Source organism: Taudactylus pleione, unplaced genomic scaffold (genome assembly GCF_031769625.1).
Source record: "Taudactylus pleione unplaced genomic scaffold, aTauple2 ptg000560l, whole genome shotgun sequence".
NCBI classification, from domain to species: domain Eukaryota; kingdom Metazoa; phylum Chordata; class Amphibia; order Anura; family Myobatrachidae; genus Taudactylus; species Taudactylus pleione.
The window spans coordinates 1,002,916-1,026,991 of NW_028284962.1; the positions used below are offsets into that span (position 1 = coordinate 1,002,916).

Genomic DNA, 24,076 nt, shown 5'->3' on the forward strand with positions numbered 1-24,076 from the left:
GACAGAAATATTTTTTATCTTGTGATTTATTATGAGACTGTAACCTAACACATGGCCTGATTCAGAGCCGGACGCTATTTGCGCTCGCTCGTTCAGTAAAAAAGGGGTGGCTATTCAAATGAACCGTTCGCTCTTTGCCGTCTGTTCACGCCTCTAGGTCTGAACGAGCGAACCAAACATGCGGTAGTTTTTTCTCTGTGAATTTTGCAGTGATAGACTGTCGTCATTTGTATTTTTTCTTGTCAAAATTTTAGGTGTCTTATTTAATTTTACATGAGGAAACACGAAAATGTCTTGTCCCTCAATGCACTGTACTAAATGATTTCTCATCTCACTTTGCTCATATCGAATACTATTTAAACTGATACCATTTGCCAGAGAGACTGCATTGGCAATGGAGAATAAAGCAGTCACTGGCACCAGCTTGTTTCTGACAAAACTTTATATGGACATCCAGTAATAAATCTTCCTTATAAAACAATGGAGTGTACAATTTAGTAATATGCATTTTAAGTGGTTGTGTAATTTTAAATGGCTTTTGGACAATGTGACTCAACCCAGTGTGCACCCAAATGGTGTATCTGTTCGTAACAGAATCCAAACATCATATATTTTTTAAAGAAGAATATTTTTTCTGTTTGATGTTTGGATTCTGATACGAACCATTGTTGTATGTTCTTATTAAAATTGTCGTGTTTAAAACATACTACACTATGGTCCCTATCCCTTTGATTATGTTTTTTATGGCACTGGACTTATAAGGGAGGAAGAAGGATTCAGAGACGTGAATGATCCAGACCATATTATTAAGGGAAGTATTTTGATGACATATGATACTGACTTTTTTGTTTATATCAGCGCATTCTAGGTTGCTAAACATATTGTCTTATGCTGGCCATACACGCTACAATTATCGGGACGATCTGCCCGATATCGGCGGATCGCCGCGATAATTGTAGCGTGGGGGGGGGGCGACCGAGGGTTAAATATTGCTCGGTCGGGCATGCTGGATTGTCCAGCATGCCCGTCCGATGCGATATTTAGCGGGTAAACTGTCGGCCGCATCGGGCAGTGTACGCCCAGCGCAGCCGACAGACAGACATTTCCTGTGTTCCTTCCTACGGATGTCGGGCTATACACTGAGATTTCTCTCACAGTGTATGCCGGCGACTTCTGCGGCTGGCAGGCTGCCAGATAAAATGTCTGTCGGTCTGACAGGCATTTTATCTGGTAGTGTATGCCCAGCATTAGTATTTCTGCCTTTCCCCCATCCCTCTGTGATGATGCAGGTTGTTTTGGTTGTTCATACATTCGTTTAGACAGTGGCTCATATTTCTCTACCTGTTGTCATTTTTTTGGTGTCTCCTTTAATGGTAAGCCACATTCTTTTGGGACCTTTAGCTTTGAAGCTTCCTTTAAATCCTGCAGTGAGCTGATCACTGCTTTAATATATGCATTGCCATTAATTAGATACACCAAATCATTGAGTTGTTTCACAGTGTGTGTGTAACTGCGAATCGATGTCTTCTTCTGCAAGGTGTAAACTCAGCAAAGTGTTGCATTTGTAATATGTCCATAATCGGTTTTGTCAGTTTTTCCACTGTATTTTCCTCATACTCAGTTTTTATGTTAACAAAAGCAGTATCCAGAATAAACAAAGGGTAATTCCTATAGGAGCTGTCAACTCTATCCCACCCCAGCCAAACACATACTTAAAAATACAGCAGCTATGTTTGCAAGGAAGTAAATATTTGTTCCAGTACAATCATGTGCACATTGGAGGTACACCTGTTAGCACTGTCCTTTTCTAGTTTCGCTATTGACTTTAAAGGTGCCCCTTTCTGGATCAATACATGTGATGTCAGATGCATCAAGGTTGCTGGCCATTTTATGCATGACTTTTTTTTATAAAGTCCCTTGGATGGTTTCGTAAAAAGTGTGGAACATGTTCCCTGTATTTTCAATAATATTGAGAACATTTTAAATTGAACTCCAAACACCTAGATAAAAAATAAATAAAAATGACCTTTCAATTACAAAATAAACTACATGATGGCATATAAATGTATGCTTATCAAAGTATTTATTCAAAACATAGTGGCAGATCCAGGGTCTTGCTAATCACGAAACTCCTATTTTTGGTACTTCCAGTTCGGAGCATAGTCTGGCTTTGTCTTAAGCTCCTTAAAAAAAAGTCATGTGTTTCAAGTAGGTAGCACACGTGGGTTGGGTATGGAATGGCGGCGCTGAGGATCCTGGTGCTCAGAATCCCGACGCAGGAATCCTGACTAGGTGAGAATGTTGACAACCGCAGGTAAGTATCCTAACACTAACCCTACCCCTAAACCTAACCCTCCCCACAGCAGCCTAATTCCCCTCCCCCCCACCGCAGCCTTAACCCTCCCCCTAACCATAAAACTTACCGTCAGGATGCTTTCTCCAGGATTCTAACTTGTATCGGTATTCTGGAGCCCCGACTGCTGGGATGCCAACTACATCCTGCACACACACCCTAGTGTCTGGTACATGCACTACATACTACTAGGCATAGAGAGGGACCTGCATGTCATGCTTTCTAAAGGCTAAGGGGACAGAGTGCCTTGTATGTACATATATGGGTATAATTACAATGTGGCAGTTTGCTTCACTGTCAGGTCTAAGTTAAAAATGTATGCAGCACTAAGATTAATTCCAAATATTTATATTAGTGACATTGCACTTTATTTTAGTGACAGTCAAAAAATTAGATTTATATTCATACCTGGTTAATTACCTTTTTTTTTAAATCCATATGGGACATCGGTTTCAGACACTGGGGTATAGGCTGTGAGTATGAGTCCCAGCATCAAACAGTTAACATTTTTCTCCCAGAAGCCCAGACTCCTCCGCCCTTATACCCCGCCCAGGCAGGCCAGTTAAGTTAACAAGCCCAAGAGAGGAGCAAGAAACAGAAGGAAGACCAGCACACACATAGTTCCAAAACACATAGGAGATGCAGACAGGAGAACCGGAAACAGAGCAAAACCCCACAAGCAAGGTGCATCAGGGTGGGCACACTGTGTCCCCTATAGATCTTGGAGAAAAGGATATAACTAGGTAAAAAACATAAACTTCTGTTAGTTGTTCACTCCATAAAGGGACACAGTGCCTAATTCATACCTGCTCGCGAGCACGAGCGCTCGCAAGCGGGTCGATGTTGGCCCAGTGCGCATGTGCACGACGGAGCCAGCTCCGTTGTGCACATGCGTGAGACCAGGATAGCGATGGGCAAGCCGTCGCTCATGGTCTCATACCAAAGAGGGCGTGCTGTTGATGGTGAGTGACAGCACGCCCCCTTTGGTGGGCGTGCCGGGGGCGTGGCTGCTTAGAGGGAGGCGTTCCCATGGGAACGCCTACCATCTTGGGCCGGCCTCACTGATATCACAAGTGATGTCAGTGGGAGTGCTCTTGGCTCTGATAGAGCCGAAAGCACTCCAGGGCTTGCGGCAACGAGACCCTACAAGGGTCTCGTCGCAAGCAAGATGGTCGCGATGGTCTTGACCATTGCGACCATCTTCCTGGCCGCTCGCTATAGCTGTGGGTGGTCACCCACAGCTATACGAGCGGCCAGGAGGCCGATCTAAAAATTAAGAAGGACGGCCCTGATTCAGAGCGAGTGCTCAGTTCTAAAGCTATCTCCCTAAGGGAGGGTATGCTCCTGCGCTGAGAACCGTTCGCCCGAAAGCCATGTCTGTGGAAGCAAAGGTGTCAAATTAATAGAATTTGAGAAACATATGGGCAGAGGGCCAAGCGGTAAAAAGAGGCGCCACGTCGAAGTTCCCACCGACCTGGTGGAATGAGCTGTCACCACACCCAGGGCAGAAAGGTCTGCCGCAGTATATGCATGGCAGGTGGTCAAACCGAGATCCCTGGTCCTGTCCTCATAACATCCAAGGAGGGGTCCTCTGGAAAAGATTCAGGTGCTTGAAAGGCAGGCACCATGATCTCCTGGTTGATGTAAAGCAAGAAACTACCTAATCATGTCCAAAGAATGGCTCAGTCCGAGTGAAAGACCATAAATGGGAAGCAACAGGACAACGTGTTCAAGCCTAACACCTGCCGGGCTAACCCTTTGGCACGTAAGAAGAAGACAGTCTTCCACACAATCCAACTAATGTCCACAGAGTCCAAGGGCTCAAAGGGTGATGATTGAAGAGACTGAAGCACCAAAGTCAAGTTCCATGGAGCCACCGGAGGAACAAACGAGCTGTACATGGAGGAAAACCTGTAGGAAAGTGCATGAATCAATCAGAGCAATCTGTCTCTGGAAGAGGACAGAAAGGGCTGAAACCTGCACCTCCAAAGAAGAGAGGTGTAGACTCAACTACAGACCCATCTGCAGAAAGGAGAGGACTCATGACAATCAAAATTATTTGGGGTTAAAACTCCTAGCTGAACACCACCAAACCTGGTGATAAATCCTTGCAGAAGGTTTAAGGGCATTCAGGATGGTATGTACGACCGATCTGGAGAACCCCTCCTCTCAGGATGGATGTCTCAAGAGCCACCCCGCCAGATGCGGATGGAAGCTTGGGCCCCAAGACAGTAGATCCAGCTGCAGAGGATGACGCAGTGCAGCATCAATGGAGAGGCCGAGGAGATGCACGTACCAAGCTCTTCACAGCCAAACAGGAGCTACAAGGACTACGATGCCACCTTACAACTTCAACTTGCGGAGGATCCACAGAATCAGCGAGATTAGATCGATGATGTACATTAGAGGGAATGCCCACCGAACAGCTATGGTGTCCACCAGAAGGGCTACCAGATCCCTGGTGCATGAGCACTACCTCAGCAGCTTGTGGTTGTGCCAAGATGCCATCAAGTCACTGTCAAGCAAGCCCCAACAAGAAACTAGGACCTGAAAAGGCATCTGAATGAATCGCCCACTCACCTGAGTAAACGTCCTGTCCTGGTGGCTGAGAAAGTCCTCTTCTCAATTCTGGACTCCGGGGATGAAGAACTCCAACATAGCTGAAAGATAACTCTCTGCCCAGCTGAGAATGCGACTCACCTCCTTCAAGGTGCCGTGACTGCAAGTGCCACACTCATGGTTTATGTAGGTGATGTCTATCGCATTGTTGGACTGTGCCTGGACCGGACGATGCTGGAGGAGCCGCAGAGCTAAGCAGAGAGAGCTCAGAAGACCGCTCAGCAGCACCATATCAGGATGGCAGTGTGCCCTGTGCAGCACTGCTGACCCCCTCACCCCCTCCTCCCCTGAGCACATACCTTTTCCCCCAGGAGGTGGGTGGAGAGCGGGGAGCTTCATCGGCATTGTTGGAGCACCGAGCAGCACTGCAGACCTCCGGAGCCGGAAAGTATGTGGCCGGTGACCTTGGAGGATTCCGCCCTGTGCAGAGGCACTGGCCGCACCACCCTCCCTATGACACTGCCAGTCAGATTTCCAGAATGTTGATCAGTAACTGGCTCTCTAGACCCATCCACTAACCCTGAAAGGTCTGTTGACAGATTACTGCTTCGCACCCGCAAATACTTCGGTGGTGAGGAGGACCCAGTCCAAAATGGGGCACTCTTGTCTAAGTGGGATGCCTGGAACGACCACAAGAAGGAGGAGCCAGACTTCCCGAGAGAGAATGAGTTTTTGTGTCTTGACCTGCCGATGGGACTTGTTCCACAGAACCTCCATTTGAAGAGGCCAGAAGTTAAACTAGGCATACTACACCATGTCGAGATATGAGATAGCCCAGAATCTGCAAACAAGATTTATTGACACTCGGCAGTTCTCAAAGTTTGTACACCAGAAGGAAGAACTGCTGGACTTTGGAATCCATCAAGGCCCCAAAATGGAACATCTCCTGCGACGGAAATCAAGGAGGATTTCTTCCAATTAATGATCCATCCATGGGACTGGAGATCTAACATGAGACGGATGTGTTCCCTGAGGACCTCAGTGACTGGGAGAGGATAAGTAGGTTGCCCAAATAAGGCAGTAACCTGATACCCCTACTCCCCGGATGAGCTGCCAAGATTGCCATTAGAAACGAGGAGCTGTGGAGAGACAGAATGGCAATGCTCCAAATTGGAAATGTTCCTCCTAGACTGCAAACCTGAGTAAGTGCTGGTGACTGGCCCAGATAGGAACATGAATATTGGTATCATAGATATCCAAGGAAGCCATGAAGTCCTCCCAACTACAGCGCCAGAATGATGGAACGCAGAGACTCCATACGAAACCTGGAAACCTGCAAGTACTTGTAGAGGGTCTTCAGGTTGAGGATTGGCTGGAAGGAACCATTCAACTTCTGAAGAGGTTGGCATAGAAGTCCGTGCCTATCCCAGACAAGGGAACTTGAACAATTATCCTGGAGGCCAAAAGGGAGAGAATTGACTCCTACAGTGCTTCTGCTCTACCTGGAACCACAGGAAGACCTGTGTAAAAAAATATGGGGCAGGTTTCCTACATGGATGCCATCCGGGTCTTGGAGAACAGCAGAAACTGGCCTCCCACCCTGATATTCCCCAGATGGAGGCCCACGCCGTCATGTGGCAGATTTGGCAGTGGGCTTTGTGTTGCCAGGTGTCTTATAGACCAGGACTGTTTACCTCAGGGCTTGGAGCCCTTGGGGGAGTAAACCCTGGACCCTTGAGAAAGGCTGGCCCTTGGCAAAAGGAGGACAAAAGGAGCAAAAAATAAGACATTTACGACCGGCTGCCACAGAAGAAAAGAAAGCTGTCTTGGATGCCACCACCGTGGCCACAATCTTGTCCAAATCTGGACCAAATAGAATGTTTCCTAAATAAGGAAGAGCCTCCAGGGTCTGTGTCAGTGCACCAGGAACAAAGCCAGAGTGCTCGCCTAGCAAGGAAGCCCACTATGTTTTAGCGAGCTACTGCAAAGTGCGCTCGCAAGTGTATGAAGACGCCCCCTTGCCACTCGCAACACACGTCATCTCTGGGAAATGAAGGATTAATCGGGACCATCGTGAGCCATCGGAGCTGCTTGCAGCCCTTGGGGTTGTCTCCTAAGGAAGCCACCGATTTTCCTAAGGCAGAGAAACGCGTAGAGAAAGAAGTCTGAGACTGCAAGCAGAGTGAGTGTACCACTGGCTGCCTACAACTGAGGACTGGCTAACCACACCGTATACTGATCACTGAAATACTTCGGTGGTGAGGAGGACCCAGTCCAAAATGGGGCACTCTTGTCTAAGTGGGATGCCTGGAACCACCACAAGAAGGAGGAGCCAGACTTCCCGAGAAGTGACTGTATTGTTTTTTTTTCCGCAATGGTGTATGGACACTGCACGTTTACAGACCCAATAGAAAAATCATAGAGTGATTCCAGCAGGATCGTGAGTTATACCACAAAAAGCATCCATGCATAAATGATGTACACAATCAACCGCTTTGCAGTCTATACGTAATTAAGAGTGGCTTACCTAAAGAATAGCCATATGATTTGGGAATACTAAAAATCAATTCCTGATATATAAGGGGGACTAATCTGTCTTTCTGTGAATGGAAGTTTCTCTATACAGCTAAAATTGTGTCCCAAAAACCACATGTTGAGGAAGTTCTTATCTGTGTCTCAGTAACAGTATTTCCTTGGAACTAAACGAAAACTGATATTTGTTACCATCCTAAACACGGATTACTCAAATGAAGTGTGGCTAACACTATATGCAAAACAAGCCACTGCAATACTGCTCAGTGCTGAAGTATTGGTGCCTATATTTAATCTATACCTAATTTTTAGAGTTAATCTTGAGAAGGGCATAATTGTGTATACTAATTGCTACAATCAATTCTTAGTTGTTTCCTTCTGCTGTAATTTTATGCTTATTTAATTCATGTTCATCCTATATTAATATATATATATATATATATATATATATATATATATATATCTTTTGATTTATTTATATATTATTTTTTTATTTTAGTTATTATATATGTTTTTAACCGTATATAAATATCTTTTCTTGGTTCCCAGATCTGGAGTAAGAGTATCTTGTTACAGGACCCCAGTCAAAAAGTTGAACCTTATTTAGCATAGATTTTGACCCCTTGCCCGAGACTGAGGGAACTGTGATTGCGGACAGTGAATGAGAAAAACTAGAGACATGAACACTGGAACACAGACCTTTGGTGTCAGAATTAGGCTGGTGGATGGTACAGTCTTTTATAAAATGACCGGAGTTCCCACAATACAAACACAGAGAAAACTCCCTATGCCGCTGGCATTCAGCCTCAGAAAGCTGAGGACGTGGGAAACTCCGATGTTTTACTTTATTCTGCGCAGAGGAGGATTTAGAAGAATCAGAGGTAACACCAATAAACTGAAAAAATGTTGTGAGGGAATCTTGTACTTCTTCCAGTAAACGCTGGAAGGTAGTCAGATGTCCGAAGTTAAAGATATTAGAGTACTGGAGGGGTTTAATGGTAGTAATTGGTTTGATAGGGCCTAAATACTTTGTGCCAATTGTAACTGTGCTGCTTCCTGATTTTTCATACGGTAGACGAGATCTTGAATAGCCTCAACACCCAGAGAACCCACGACTTCCATATTTGGCCTGATCAAACTGTCACGTTTAGCGTCCTGGAGTCCCCTACTGAGAGGCTGGAAGTTGTGGTCCCTGGTCAATGAAGGAGTCAGGAGCGAAGGGCCTGGAAGTTCAGTCTCCTCGTCCACAAGCATCGGATGTTGGCGAGACCTGACCTAGGGTGCGGAGTCTAACCTCCCGGGAGGTGTTCACCAGTGACCCCTCCAAGCGGGATATGGGTTTTAGCTGCACCCGGCAAGCAGGTCGCGCCCCCAGTTCAGGGATACGATGCGAATGGGAATAGAGAAAGACACACCGCTTTGGCCCACTGGAAATATAATCTCTGTACCTCTAGTACAGAGAAGCACAATAGAGATGTTTCCTGAAGAGGTGCTGTGGGAGACCAGAGCAAGGAAATCCACTGAATAGTACGTTCTGCAGCAAACACTGGAGGGAAGTGAGGATATGCTGCAGTCACTGAAGGAGAGTGGTGATTGCACCAGTCTGGATGACATGGTGTCTGTACACTGATGCCCAAGGATATGACACTAGTAAATAGCACACACAGGCAAAGGCACTTGAACCAGCACATACAGGCAAGGTGTACTGCAGCACTGCTGCACAAGGATATGGCACTTTGTAAATAGCAAACAGGCAAGGATGTACTATCACACTGCTGCACAAGGGTATGGCACTTTGCAAATACTACACAGGGCTCAGTACATAGGAGATGTACAGAGTATATACTGGAAATACCACTGGGCAGAGTCTCTGGAAGATTGCATGTGAAGCCTAGATGAAGCAAGCAGAAACCATCTGGGAATAATGAAGTTGATCAGGCAATTACCTGTTCACCTGGAGTCCTGTTTATACCCCCAGGTAGCTGTTCATTGGATGAGCAAGTCAGCTGAGAACTGACACATCTACCACTGGATAAGGATATATCAGGTGATTCAGCCAAGACGGCTGCACCTATGACCATCGCCGCAGGAACTCCGATATGGAGAATTGCATGACAGTCACCTGGGCTCCGGGGAGAATACTCAGCAAGGCACCTACTGCTACACCTGACATCTCACTGCTCACGTTAGTGAGGGGAAGCCGGCACTGCGGTAAGTAACAGCCGATCCCAGGCAGAATCCTGACAGTACCCTGTGATAGTATAACCATGGGCAACTGGGCCCCTGTAGAGATACTAGCAGGGGGAGCGGGCCTGAGGGGTTGCAAGCTTATTAACAACATTACCTGTGAGATAGAGGAAGTCCAAGCAGGTTCCTGGCTGGAAGATGTGGCCGACAGAACCTCTTGCTGCATAGCTGTAAAACACTGGACACATAGATCATCATTGTCTAAAGCCTGAGTAGAAAGTACAGTAATACAATTCCTGCACTTATGCAACACAGGCGCACACCCATCCCTGGTTGCCTTGCTCTTGTAAGACATGGTACAGCAATCCAAGGCAGTCCCCACACATGAAGCTAGTAGTGCAATGAATGTGATGCACCACAATAAGTGGAGTTTTGCAGAAAGGGGAAATAACCGAACCGTGCAATGATGAGCACTTCAAATTATCTGCACGGGAAAATGACAGGCAGAACAGAATAAAGTCAGACAGAACAGGAGACAGTGAGAAAACACAAAGTATTCCTAAACATGTTAACATGCACACAGACACATTAAATGCAGGCAAAATGGGCAGTAAATGCTCAACAATCCAAACCCCACTTGGCAGGAAGGAGCTTTCTGTAAAACCTAACCACTGAGGAGGAGGTATACAGGGAGACGAGGAGCCCATGTAACTCTCCGGAGACTAGCTGAAGCAGGCACTGGGAAAAAAGGCAATTCAGTGTCTCTGTGAGGTAGGAGAGAGGAGCAGGGGTCACCCTATGGCGGGAAGTCTGCTCAAAGAGGATACTCAAAGGGATAGGGGGTAGCTAACAAGGAGAGCCTACCTCCCCCTTCTGACATTGACTTAAAGAGCAAATAGCCACCTCTATTGAAGTGCCCAATTGGCTTTTGCACTGGTATCAGGTGACCTGGATGGCTGCTGTCAGCACCGCAGGTGGACAGGGAGCCACTCTTACCTGTCCCCATATTGTGTAATGCTGCAGCTCCATGGTGTGCTGCTGATGGCCTGGCCAAAGACACTGACAACCTTGCTAGTGCTGCGGCCACTGGCACTGGAGGTAGGCGGAGCAGAAGTGTGGGTGTCCTTTAAGACGCCTAGCGCTGCCTACTCTGAAAAAGATAATAAATGAAATCAAAGAACTAAAAATTGAGGCTACTTAAAAACAGCCACCTGAAAAAGTGCCCACTGCTGCAGACATCAAACTAAAACTGGCCTGTCTTGGGCTGTAGATGGGGTATAAGGGAGAAGGAGCCTGGGCTTTCGAGAGAAAAATGTTAATGGTTTGGTGCATGGATTCCTACTCACAGCCTGTACCCCACTGTCTAAAGCCTCTGTCCCCTATGGAGTGAAGAAGAAATTTGAGGACAAAATGTACACTTTGTAAATATATCCCATAGTGTTTGAAGAAATATGTTCTCAGAAGATAGTTGTGCAAGGAGGGGTTGCAGAGGCCTGTCACAAGTGGATAATGGCAGGTGCTGGTTGGTTAGATAAAGCTATCAGTCTCCATGTACAGGTAAATTATTGTGTTACATGTTAAGCCCATTTTTAAGACATTAACGATCACCCACTTGTTAAACTATTTAAAAAAAAAAAAAAAAACATTTTTGGATGGCAATCAAAACAGTTTACAAACATGATATAAATTTAAATACCCTCACACTCTACAAATAGCATATTATTGTAGAAAACTATAGTTTAGCACCAGTGTAAACATTTTGATCATAAAACTGTACTCACAATATTCTCAAGGTGCCTACACACTTGGCGATATTTTACCCAATCTGGCCGATTCCGATGCATCGGAACGACAGATTGTGTAAAATATGCTCAAATTGTGAGTCCCCACTTACGATCATGATGCGCGTCCACACTGGTCGCACATCGCATCGTCAGATCTGCTGTGCTGTAGGGAAGATCTGACAATCTGGAACACGATGTACTGAAAAAAAGAAAGGATGCACGATGTATCGTTTGTACGTGTGCCAAATCGTGAGCAGGACTGATGGGGAGCTGCCGGGGAGTTTCAAGGGAAATTTTACACATCGTCAGATCGGCAGCACATCGCCAAGTCTGTAGGCACCTTCAGAATACTATAGGTAAAGTAGCAGTAGAAATGTTGCTATTTAAAAAAAACCAAACACACTTACTTTTGGTATGTGGAAGGAAAACATTTTTGATAAAGCACTGTAATCATTTCCGAAAGTGTGCAGTTCTTGTAGCCATCTAAGTAATTATATTTTAAACCCTAATTTTGACGTTCAAGTCCATTATTGGTATTTATGCCAATATTCAAAAGCCCAGTCAGTTATATGTGTGCCCATTTCTGTATTGAAAGAGACAACATTTTTAAAAGAAGTAGTTTTAAAATTGACAGTTTAGCCCAATTACAATGATTTCATGGACAATTTAAAAGATTTATAAAATAAACTACAAATTAAAAATAAAGCATTTTTGACCAAGGAAACCATATAAAATAGTACTACAAAAAAAAAATTTAGGTATAGCAAATTTTTTATTTATGTTGGCATCTTAAAACATTATGAATAATAAGTATATGAGTGAAATTTTAAATTGTTCTGTTAAATAACTAGGTTTATGTACACTTTTTTTATTGAAACATTTTTGAAATTTAGTCATTAAAAGCAGACAACTATATAAAAGAACAATGAATTTAAATGACTTGATTCAAAACTATGGATTATATTTTGTACAGTGGCATCCCTCACCGTGGTGACACCCATTGCTGACAATGGGGCATGGCCTTGTAGGTAGGGGGTGTGACCTTATGGGCCAGACCACTGTTTTAGTCACTCCAGGAGTCCCAGAGATGCAAACTGCCCCCAGGGACCAGTCTGTGTGCAGTGCTGGCTCCCTCATTGTGTCAGTAGCCGAATGCTGCATGTAATGCTACAGTGCTAGAGTAGGCACTTTGGAGTCACCCCATGGCAGGTGACACCCAGGTGCGGCCTGCACCCCCCCTTGTGACACCACTTATCATGTACACCAGTAAAAAGTACCCAAGTAAGTGTCGGATCACCTCTGATCAGTTTCTTCCCCACTATATTTACTGGTTCTTCTATACTCTCAAGGTGATCAGTCAGATATCTGTTGTTGCAGTGGGAGCCGATGCTCCCACTGTGTGTGATGGAAACAGGACAGATCGCTGTAGAGTATTATACAGATTGTATAAAAGAAAAACATACTAACCTATAATCATATAGTTTAGAATGTAATAGTCCAATTATAAAGTTCTCACAACCAATGTATGTAAACAAATTTATGTAGGAGATTTTCACTTGTATATTAGGCATTCATTTTTTGGAGAACCATTGCTTGAGAGTATTGGTTATCCACATGTCACTTTCCTTTACTGTACTGAGAGCAATGATGTATTCCTCCATATTTGCGAAGCATTTTCAAAACCATGGTGCGTGAATTGCGTGTTCCATGTTGTTTTTTATTCACACACTCCACCCAAGCCTTTTCATGGTGGAAATCACACAGTAAGATTTATTGAATTTTTTGGTATATATATATATATATATATATACCAAAAAATTAAATACAGTAAATATATATATATATATTTTGTTATATAGTCGGGGTAGGGGGTTCCTCTCCTAAGGTAGATGGACACCTCCTTACACATAGCAGCCGGGAAACAGCACACCAGTCTACGGTTTTTCGTGCAAGCTGGTCAGAACCAGTTTTATTGTGCAATATAAACAACAAAATAAACAAAACATAAAATAAATCCTAGCCTGTCTGGGCACAAACTAGACAGGTTATTCCCTTTCTACAAGTGGCAGGGCCTACTTCCTTACCACAAACACAGCACTTTCAAATATCACAGTGTCTCTGAACAAACCTCAGTGTCTGTTCTTCCCAGGGTATGTGAGCCACTCAACCAAAACACAGCTATATGAACCACTTGCAGCCGCACCTACTAATCAGCCTGCTCTCAGACTGAAAGGCCCAACACCTGAAATGGCCTGTGGATGGAGCCCTTCCTTCTCTTCTCACATCCACACTCCTAGGACCCATTATCCGCCTTTTACCAAAAGCCGACACTACTGGTCTTGTTTGGCATAACAGACTTTTCCTGGTGTTTTTAAAACACATATGATAGGAATCTGGGACACACATATATGCCATCCCAGACTTCTCCAGTGCTTCTATCACAATATATATATATATATATATATATATATATTTTATTTTTTTTAGGTAAAAAAAAACTTTATTATGGACAATATGCAGGTCTCACATTTGATCTGTTTGGATTAATCATTACATACATTTTTCATTAATTCATTTCAATATAAAATAGATTATATAGATTCAACAACTGTATCACTCATTTTCTTTTTTTTTGCCCAGAAGAGAGCTTAGCAACATGTCAGCTTAAAGTCTCAGTATTTATGACACTTGTCATACCGCCAATGTAGAGAACAGATCTTAAATACAAAGAAAGTGATAAAGCTGCCATTTATCGCTCTCTCTCTCTATATATATATACATACACACACACATACATATATACACGCAGTAATGTTTATATACACATCTTTCATTATCTATTGATGGCACAACTATCTCCTCTAGCCCCAAAGTGCGCTGTCTTGGAGTTATCCTAGACTCCTCCCTCTCCTTTAAACCATACATTCAGCACCTCTCGCAGTCCTGCCGTTTCCACCTAAAAAATATATCCAGGATTAGACCATTCCTCACCCAGGACGCCACTAAAACCCACATCTACTCGCTGGTCATCTACAGATTGGACTACTGTAACCTTCTCCTAGCTGGCCTCCCAGTCTCTCACCTCTCTCCACTACAATCGGTTCTCAATGCTGCTGCTCGGCTCATCTTTCTCTCCAGAAATTCTACATCTGATTCCCCTCTCCTTCAAGCCCTACAGTGGCTCCCCTTCCCCTTCAGATGCCAATTCAAGGTTCTTACACTCACCTACAAAACCCTCACCAAATCCTCTCCCACAAATATTTCTGACCTCTCTCCCTTCACACTCCCACCCGCCCCCTTTGCTCAACAAATGCATGCCGTCTCTCTTGCCAACTGATTACTTCCTCCCATTCCCGCATCCAAGATTTTTCCTGTGCTGCTCCCTACCTTTGGAACACTCTCCCTCTCCCTATCACACTCTTCGCCTCTCTACAAATCTTCAAATGGGCTCTCAAGACCCACTACTTCATCAAGGCCTTCCAGCTCTCATCCTAACCCACTTTATTCTATTTCCTTGTTACCTCTTCCCTCATGTGCTTCTCTTTACATTTTCTTCTACTCTCTACTCCCCATAGGGCACCTAACACGTGACTGCCAACTCCCGGCAGCTTATTGCGAGTGCTTTAATCACTATTTCAGCAATGTATATAAGTTGTGTCCTTGTTCTGCACTGTAATGTACTGTAAGTTACTTGTTTCTTGTTCACCTATTAGTTCTATGTACTATGTAAGGCGCTGCGGAACACTTGTGGCGCCATATAAATAAAGGATAATAATAATCTTCCCCTTCTGTGTCACGCCTGTCTGCCTGCCCCTCCCCTTTAGAATGTAAGCTCTCACAAGCAGGGACTTCTTCCCTCATGTGCTTCTCTTTACATTTTCTTCTACTCCTTACTCCCCATAAGGGTAACTAACACTTGACTGCCAACTCCGTGCTGCTTATTGTGAGTGCTTTAATTGCTATTGTAGCAATGTATATAAATCGTGTCCTTGTCCTGCACTCACTTGTTTTTTGTTCACTTACTAGTTTTATGTACTATGTAAGTCACTGTGGAACACTTGTGGCACCATATAAAGGATAATAATAATAATAATAATATCTTTATTATAATTCTCCAAGGTCTGTCCAGAAGCTGGGACAAACCTAGCCAGAGAAGAGAATCTCCTGGAAACGTTTTAAGGTGTTACAGAGCAGAGCGGGTAGATAAAGAGCAGCAGTGAGAAGGGTGGGGAGGGACAGGCAGCAATCTTGCCATGATGGGGCTAATTATAATTATATATATATATATATATATAAAAGATCAAGCTGGTGGCGCTCACTGGACTTTCTAACTTCAATGAATCACGTTAGACAGGATGGCTTTAATTTACCAATGATTCATTGATGTTACAAAGTGCTGTGAGTGCCGCCAGTTTGGTCCATGTATTTTTCACTTTTCATTGTGTGCGGGGCACTTGGGCATCTATTTTATTTATGTGAACTACTATATAATTATAATATATATATGTAGGTGGCAGACCAAGATCATTTATCTGAGAATCAGTGTAAGGACTGGCCAGACGGGAATGACCGTGAAGTGGTGGTCAGCTTAACAAATTATTGCAATATTTTGGAAACAACATTCCCTGTATTAAAAGGAGTTGCAGTTCATAAAGCAAGTGAGTGCAGAGTTTGTATGATATTTTTTATGTAGATGGTGTGGTCAAAAACCAAGGGCACCCCAGATGGTTGAGTTTCGTGGATTAAGCCTGTTGTTATATATATCTATATATATCTATATATAGATTATAACTATATATTATAGCTATATATATGTATATTATATCTAGCTATCTATCTATATGGTCTGTGTAGTTCCTCCTCCCTACCTCCTTGTCTAGTCTTGATTACCCTAATCAAGCAGCAGTGGGTTGCACCTGGGAGCTATAATTAAATGGTGGTAGTACAGCGCTCTGGGTCTTTAACTGTAATGTCCCTAGCAGCTCCACAACTAGAGTTATTCCTCACTCCTATTGGTAAATATATATATAAAGGTAAAAAATTGTTGTGGTGCGCTCTGGGGCATTTAAATAGTTCTGAGTATCTTTGATAGATATGTGAATCCACTGTCCTTATTAGTTTTTTGTTCTCAATATTTATGTATTATTTAGTCCAAACTTTGTTCTGTAGGAAGGGTGTTCTTATAAAGACAGTTCTGGTAGGATGTTTAAGACTGTCTCTACATGATATCCATACTTTTAATTGGAAATGGTAGATCCCAATGATGGCTGTAGGATGGGTGTTCTTATAAAAATGATGATGAAGGTTATGATTCTTCTGTGCACCTCTTCCTTCTCTCCACCTCAAACATATGATATAACACAGTATCAGGAACTTTGGAACACTAGTGTGCAGGATAGGGTAAGAAAAACGCGTACTTACCCAGTCTCGCTGTATGCCTCCTGCTGGTTCCTCTCCGTCCCGGAGTTCGTAGAGGTGGTGTAGGGATTGATCAGTTGTTATGGGCGTTTACGATTAATGATGGAAGGTAAATGGTATTTCACTATTTTATTCTAAAAATGGATTGCTTAAGGACTTAAAGAGTCCTACAATTTAAAAGAAAATACATGCATAATAAATCCAAACTGATTAGTCCAGAGTTAGATATAGTCCAATGCACATATGTAGTAGGGTTGTGGACCAACGCGTTTCATCCAAAACGGACTTTTTCAAGGGTGTCTTTCCTCCTCTGAAGTGTTCCTTAAATAGATGTGATATCCAATAATTACCTGTGTGTTTGCGTCAGCCCGACCCGCGTCCCGCATGTCCGGCACTTCCGGGTATCTGCATCCATCTTACTGCACGTACTAGTGGTCACTAGAGTGTGAGTGTTCGTCTGCAAGTCCGTATTGCGCATGCTCCATGTCGGCGGCCATTTTGGAAGTGATTTTCATCCTAAATTGTTCATAGCTACCACTAGAGTGGGCTTTCCTTGTCTTTAAATGCCCACTGCACATATGTCATCGCCAGCGGCCATCTTGGAAGTGATGTATGTATGCCTGTATATCATTAGGCATACAGTCTAGCAGTTCTTTATTTTAAATCCCATGATCCAGATTCTGTGTTATAGATACACTGCCATGTGGCATTGCATCCTTAAAAGTCCTCTATTAGTACTACCTCTGCTCAAGAGGGTAAAGTGGTGAAGTTATATGGATCATATGTGCTATCCGCTCGTATAATACCTCTTCATTCGATCTTGTTAATATCTGGTATCGATTGTGCAGTAAATTAATATGTAATAACCCTTATCTATCAAACCCACCCACTGCTAGTTCAATTGTCAATGTTGTTTCTGTAGGATAGACCAGTGATAAGGTGATATAAATAAGGGGACAACTACATTTATTTTTATTTGTCCTTATTCCCATCATGGATCGATGTTCAAGCCCTCTGGAATGAGGGTGTGCATGTTAAAAATCCACTTGCTCTCTATTTTGTCTATTCTAAAGTTATGGTCTCCTCCTTGCCAGTTTGGGTTAACCTTATCTAGTTCCAAAAACTTCAGCCCTTTTGGGGTTGCAATTATGTTTAGTTCTAAAGTGTTCAGACACACTGTGTTGTTCGTAGCCCCTTTTGATGTTACAAACATGTTCACCTATCCTGATTTTAAGATTCCTAGTCATCTGTCCTATATACTGTAGATGGCAAGGACACTCAAGGACGTAAATTACATTTTTACTGTCACAACTCAGTCTGTGTCTAATCCTAAATGTTTGTAAGGTCTTGCTGCTCGTGATACTATCTACCGGTGTGGTGCTCTGGTAACCCAGGTTTTTACACTGTTGGCAACAACCACAATGGTAGAAGCCTGTCCTAATCAGTGGTCCATCTAATGTGTATTGTGTCTTGGAAGTAATTACTCTGAGATGGTTTTTCACCAACTTTTGTTTTAGATCGGCTACCTTCCTAAAAACCACATCTGGTTTATCAGGTAGAATAGTTGTCAACCTATCATCTAAGTGTAATGTAGGCCAATGTTTCCTCAGAATATTTTTTACTATGGATGCTTCATTCGTGTAGTTAGTAATGAAATATATCTTATCATTCTCTGTTTCTTCCTGTCTGTTTTTTTCTCTATACTGTAATAGGTGTTCTCTAGGTTTCTTTTTAGTATTTTCGTAAGCCTCCTTCACTTGTGACATATCATATTGTTTTTCCTCAAACTGTTTAGAAAGTTTCAATACTTGCGCCTCATAAGCCTCTAGATCGGTGCAATTTCTACGGATCCCTGTAAACTGACTTTGTGGGATACTACGAAGCCAATTGGGGTGGTGGTTACTCTCTGCTAGGATGTAGCTATTAACGTCTACTTTTTTGTAATGTGTTTTGGTGTGAATTTTAGAGTCTTTTATAAAAATCTCTAAATCCAAAAACTCTACTCTCTCTCTGTCATAGTTGGTAGTGAAAATCAGGTTTTGATTATTGGTGTTCATGTATTTCATAAATTCTATCAGTGATGTCTCATCTCCTTTCCAAATAAATATCACATAATCGATATAGCATTTCCATAAGACCAAGCTCACCCCAAGCTCCTGCCTGGCCCAGATGTTTCTGATCTCCCAGAGGCTCATGAACAGGTTGGTGTAGCTTGGGGCGAACTTGGTCCCCATGGCAGTACCGTGATTTTGCAGGTAGCACTCACCCTCGAACCACATATAATTATGTGTCAGGATGAATTCAATACCTTGTATTATAAAATTGGCTTGTAAGTCTTTGAGTTCTTGGTCTTGTTCTAGAAAATATCTCACACTCTCTAGACCTTGTTTATGATCTATCACCGTATATAGGGATGTTATATCTTTAGAAGAACACCCTTCCTACAGACCAAAGTTTGGACTAAATAATACATAAATATTGAGAACAAAAAACTGTACAAAGGATAGTGGATTCACATATCTATCAAAGATATTCAGAACTATTTAAATGCCCCAGAGTGCACCACAACAATTTTTTACACCTGGGAACTATGTTATATATATATATATATATATATATATATTATATATAAACTGTGGAATCAGTGCCAGGTCATCTAGTCTATATAATATATATGTTTATATATATATATATATAAACTGTGGAATCAGTGCCAGGTCATCTAGTCTCTATCTGTGACTGTGTTCCAAGGTTACCATTTCCAAAGTTATTTCTGCTTGTTACCATCTTGGGTCCTGGCTCACTGCTACCAAGGTTTTCACCTGCTTCCCTTTGTGAGTAATCAGAGCCGTAACTAGACTTTTTGGTGCCCTGTGCCAGAAAGAGCATTGGCGCCCCCTCATTTTTCAAAGGGACATAATGCACCCAAAAAAGGGCCATGGCTTCATGGGGAAGGGCCAGGGAAGAGATGAGATAGGGGAGACCAGGAGATGCTGGGGATGAAACAAGAGGAAGCTACAAGCAAGAATGATAATAAACAGAAATTTGACAGGCCCAAACAGCGCTCCCTGACCTATGGTGCCCTGTGCGTTGGCACAGGCCGCACTACCCTAGCTATGGCCCTGTGCGTAATCAAGGACATTATTATTATTTCTTACCTTGCACAAACTGACCAGGACTTATTTATTTGCATACAAATTCCTCTGGATTTATTATCAGGAATTACTACATCTACCTCACTTCATCTGTACCTGTTTTGCACTGCATTTGCTACCTTGGACTTTTGTGTGTGTATCCAGTCCAGGTCCAGCCAGTGTACCTGTATTGACATTGCCAGTTATATTCCCATTTGTAGCTCAGTGACTGCTCATCAATATCAGCAAACAGAACTTTGTCTATGTTCAGTGATCATCCATCTGCATTACTCCAGTACTGTTTTAATTCTGACAATCCCTGCATTTATAAGTAACCCTTGTTGCTAATAAATCATTATTTAGTTTCACCTGACAGCAGTAATTAACCTTATTCAAGTATTTTGAGTACTTCATGCACACACACAAACAACTTGGGGATCGTGACACTCATTCATCATTTCTGCAGTTGTGGCTAATAGTCCCACCAGGTGCGCCAGGTACCGTAAGACTCTGCTTGTGCTAAGCGTTATTTTGGGATATTCTCTTCAAAAATGCATCTTAGTCACAATGTGATGCACCTAGGACATAGCAGGAGACTAATTTGATATGTGACACTTGTTTATGTGTGGTGCGACAAGTTTGAATTTGTATTTGAAATGGCACTATGCAGCGTCCATTACTTTTTTTCAACGCCAAATTCCATTGCGCTTCATAAACATACACAGTTGCACAGAAGTATACAAGTGTTGCCTATCAAATTAATCAGTGCAGTCTTCTAGTATGTCTCAACAGCATTCCGACTAAGATGCATTATTGGGCGAAAAAAACAGCTCCCATGCGACGTTGCTTGCTCCGAGCTGACTCACAGCAGGCATTGCGTGATGCATGGCATATTGAGGCTAGATTTATGAGGAGACATATATAGCTAATAGATATATAATTTGTTAAGTCCCTTTTGTCCGGAACACTCTTTGAAGTTGAATATCTCAGATACTAATTAAGATATTGATTTGATTCTTTGGCGATGGATTTCAAATCAGCAATAAATTACAGAATTTGGAATAAAACTGTAAAATTTAATGATAAAAAAAAAAATTGTCAAAAACCATAATAAATACTTTAGTATAGCTAACCTCAAAATGTGAAGAAATCTACCAAAACACAGAGCCGGCGCAGTGACCCGGGGGAAGCGGGATAGGGGTGACTGCCGCAGGCTGCTGTTCTCCCGCACTACTGGTGTATGCTTTCACATGGACCCAGGGCCCTAGCCATCTGCGGACACTGTTTACGTTCTGCCCAGTTTGGCTCCTGATTGGCCGCCTGGCTCCATGACTTAGCTATTATATACTGAAGGAGGGCGCGCGGGCAGCACAACACGTGAGGTTGCTGCCATAGGGGGTGCTCTTCCCTGAGCTACTTTCGATTCCAGCCTCGCAACTCCCAGACAAATCAGCACTGGGTTGGCACCTCAAAAGCACTCTACTTTCCACGAGAGCTGCCGCCAGCCGCTGATTGGCGGGAGCGGGAGGCTGGGAGACAGTGAGGCAGAGTGTGGTGTGTACTGAGCGCACACTTTGTTACACAGCCTTGTGCTTGGTGGCAGCGCCACTGAGCTGACTGATGTCATGTGACACATTGCTCATCTGCCTGTCATCCGGCCTTATTACTACTGTTGGGAGTAGTTGTGTAAGAAACTGTCACGGTAGGGGGTGCTCTTGCATGACCTACTTTCTCCAACACGTGGATTCCAGGATCGCAAATCCCAGCCAATCAGCACCGGGTTGGCGCCTCAAAAGCAACGCCTCTTTTTCTCTGCTTTCATATCTACAGGTCACATGATCACCACTCACCGGCTAAGCCACGGGCATTTATGGTTTTTGATGTTTTTTTTTATTGTATCATTTCAGCAATTTGTAAGTGCGATGATATATTTGGCAATAGACTCTGAAGCAAAATGGCCCGTTTCCATGGGGTATTGCAAGCTGAGCCCCTATAGAAGCAAATGATAATGCACTGTTACTCCGCCTCACCGTCTCCCAGCCTCCTGCCAATCAGCGGCTGCATGAAGCTCTCGTGGAAAGCAGAGAAAAGAAATGTTGCTTTCGAGGCGACAACCCGGTGCTGATTGGCTGTGATTTGCAAGCCTGGAATCCACATGTTGGAGAAAGTAGGTAGGGAAGAGTGCCCAAATTGGCTAAATGTTCGCCAAGGGCATATTAGTGAGTGTGTGTGTGTGTGTGTATGTGTGTGTGTATATATATTATATAGATAGATAGATCTATCTTTAGATCACACACAAACATTTTTTGTTGATGAATCACAAAATTCTTATATATAGCAGTAAAAGTTAGTGACAAACCTACAAACATATCACTTATTGCATTTATTTCTTCCTGACATAAGTCCACCGAGAAACAATTTGGGTTCCAGGTTTTGAAAATATTTAAAGCCTCCAGAATGCATAATGGGCCTGATTCAGAGCCGCTCGTAAGCGGCCGCTCGTTCGTCCTGACCGATGTTCGCTCATCTGCGCATGCGTACGGATTGTAATACGCATGCGCGAACCAGTCAGTGCGGCCGAAAATCGTTTGTTCGCTATATAGCGAATGCCTGCTACTTTGAGTGACAGGATGAGGCGTATGTGGGTGGTAACAGGGGAAGGGGCTTGAAAACGGGGAGTGGAGATCAGAACGCAGGCGTGCTTAAAGGTCAAAACGGGCGTTTTAAGGGTGTGCATAATTAAAACAGCAGCGTCATTGCCCACGTCACCTGGTTGTTTTATAGTCAGAACTGCTCGCAATATAGTGGTAGGAAAAAACAACCACAAGAATAGCGAGCAGTTCATACGCTGGTCGATGTACTCGATTAATCTAATAAATTGCGGACATGACGTATGGTGCGAGCGGCCAGGGGGCGTTATTTTCAAAATTACAACCGCAAGTTTTGCTCGCTCGTTCAGACTTAGAGGCGTGAACAGACCGCAATGAGCGAACGGTTCATTTGAATAGCCGCCCCTTGTTTTGGAACGAACGACCGCAAATAGCGAGCGGCTCTGAATCAGGCCCAATGTTTCTACCTGTGTTACAAATGCACCAACTACTGCATAGCAGACATTTGTTCTCACACACAGAAGAAAAAAAGTGGCAGACCATATCAGGTAGTACGATATGTTGCATCCAATAGTGTTTTATGGTTGCCGTACTTTTCTAACATCTTCTTTTGCCACTCTGTTTGATAGCTGAAGAGAAATGTATTCTTATCTGTCATTTCATCTGCAGCAGTATGTGGTCTACAATAAATGTTGATTTTAAGATTTTCCTGCTGCCATTGCTTCAGAATATTTAACACATTCTATTGCAGAATTCCGTCCAACATATTTTGTTTTACACATAATATTAATTATATATTTTCTGTTGGGGAAAAACATCAACGTAACTCTGGTGGTGGTCCAGCACCTGGAAATAATTCTTTTGACACAAATGAATACAAGTGTTGCATCATTTCGCCTTTTTTGCGTACACCATAATTTTCTTCTCTACTTGAAGATCAACTTTTTCTTGTATTTCTGCCATCTGTTAATTAAGAATGATTTTATAATTACACACTAATCACATGGTTGTATCGGAAATATTTATTAAGTGTTTTAACATGAAAGATAAATTCACAAATCTCTCACTACACCCCCTGGCCGCCCTATCATTTCTGGACTTGATTCTCTCACTTCCAATTTATCTCACTATGTAGATTCTTTTCTCCAACCACATGTTGCACGGTTAAAGTCCCATCTGAAAGACACTACACATTTTTTGAATTCTATACAAGATATCATTTGGAATGAAAAATAAGCCTTTCTCACGCTTGATGTGAAAGTGCTATATACACATATCCCCCATGAGTTGGGGATTAATGCGGTAGCAAATTCATTGTCTGAAGATGGAACCCTATCCGTTCAACATCAGGAATTCATTCTCCAAGCTATTCGTTTCATTCTCACTCACAATTATTTTATTTTTACTGACACTTTTTACTTACAGGTGCTTGGGACGGCCATGGGGACCAGGTTCGCCCCGAGCTTCGCAAACCTATACATGGGACAATTTGAGTCCCAA

The 24,076-nt window shown here is 43.1% G+C and overlaps 1 pseudogene; it reads right to left on the bottom strand.

Annotated features, from left to right (window-relative positions):
* Positions 1–1,791: 1,791 nt before the first annotated feature.
* LOC148481800 (uncharacterized) overlaps positions 1,792–24,076 on the bottom strand; it is a 42,782-nt pseudogene continuing 20,497 nt past the window's right edge.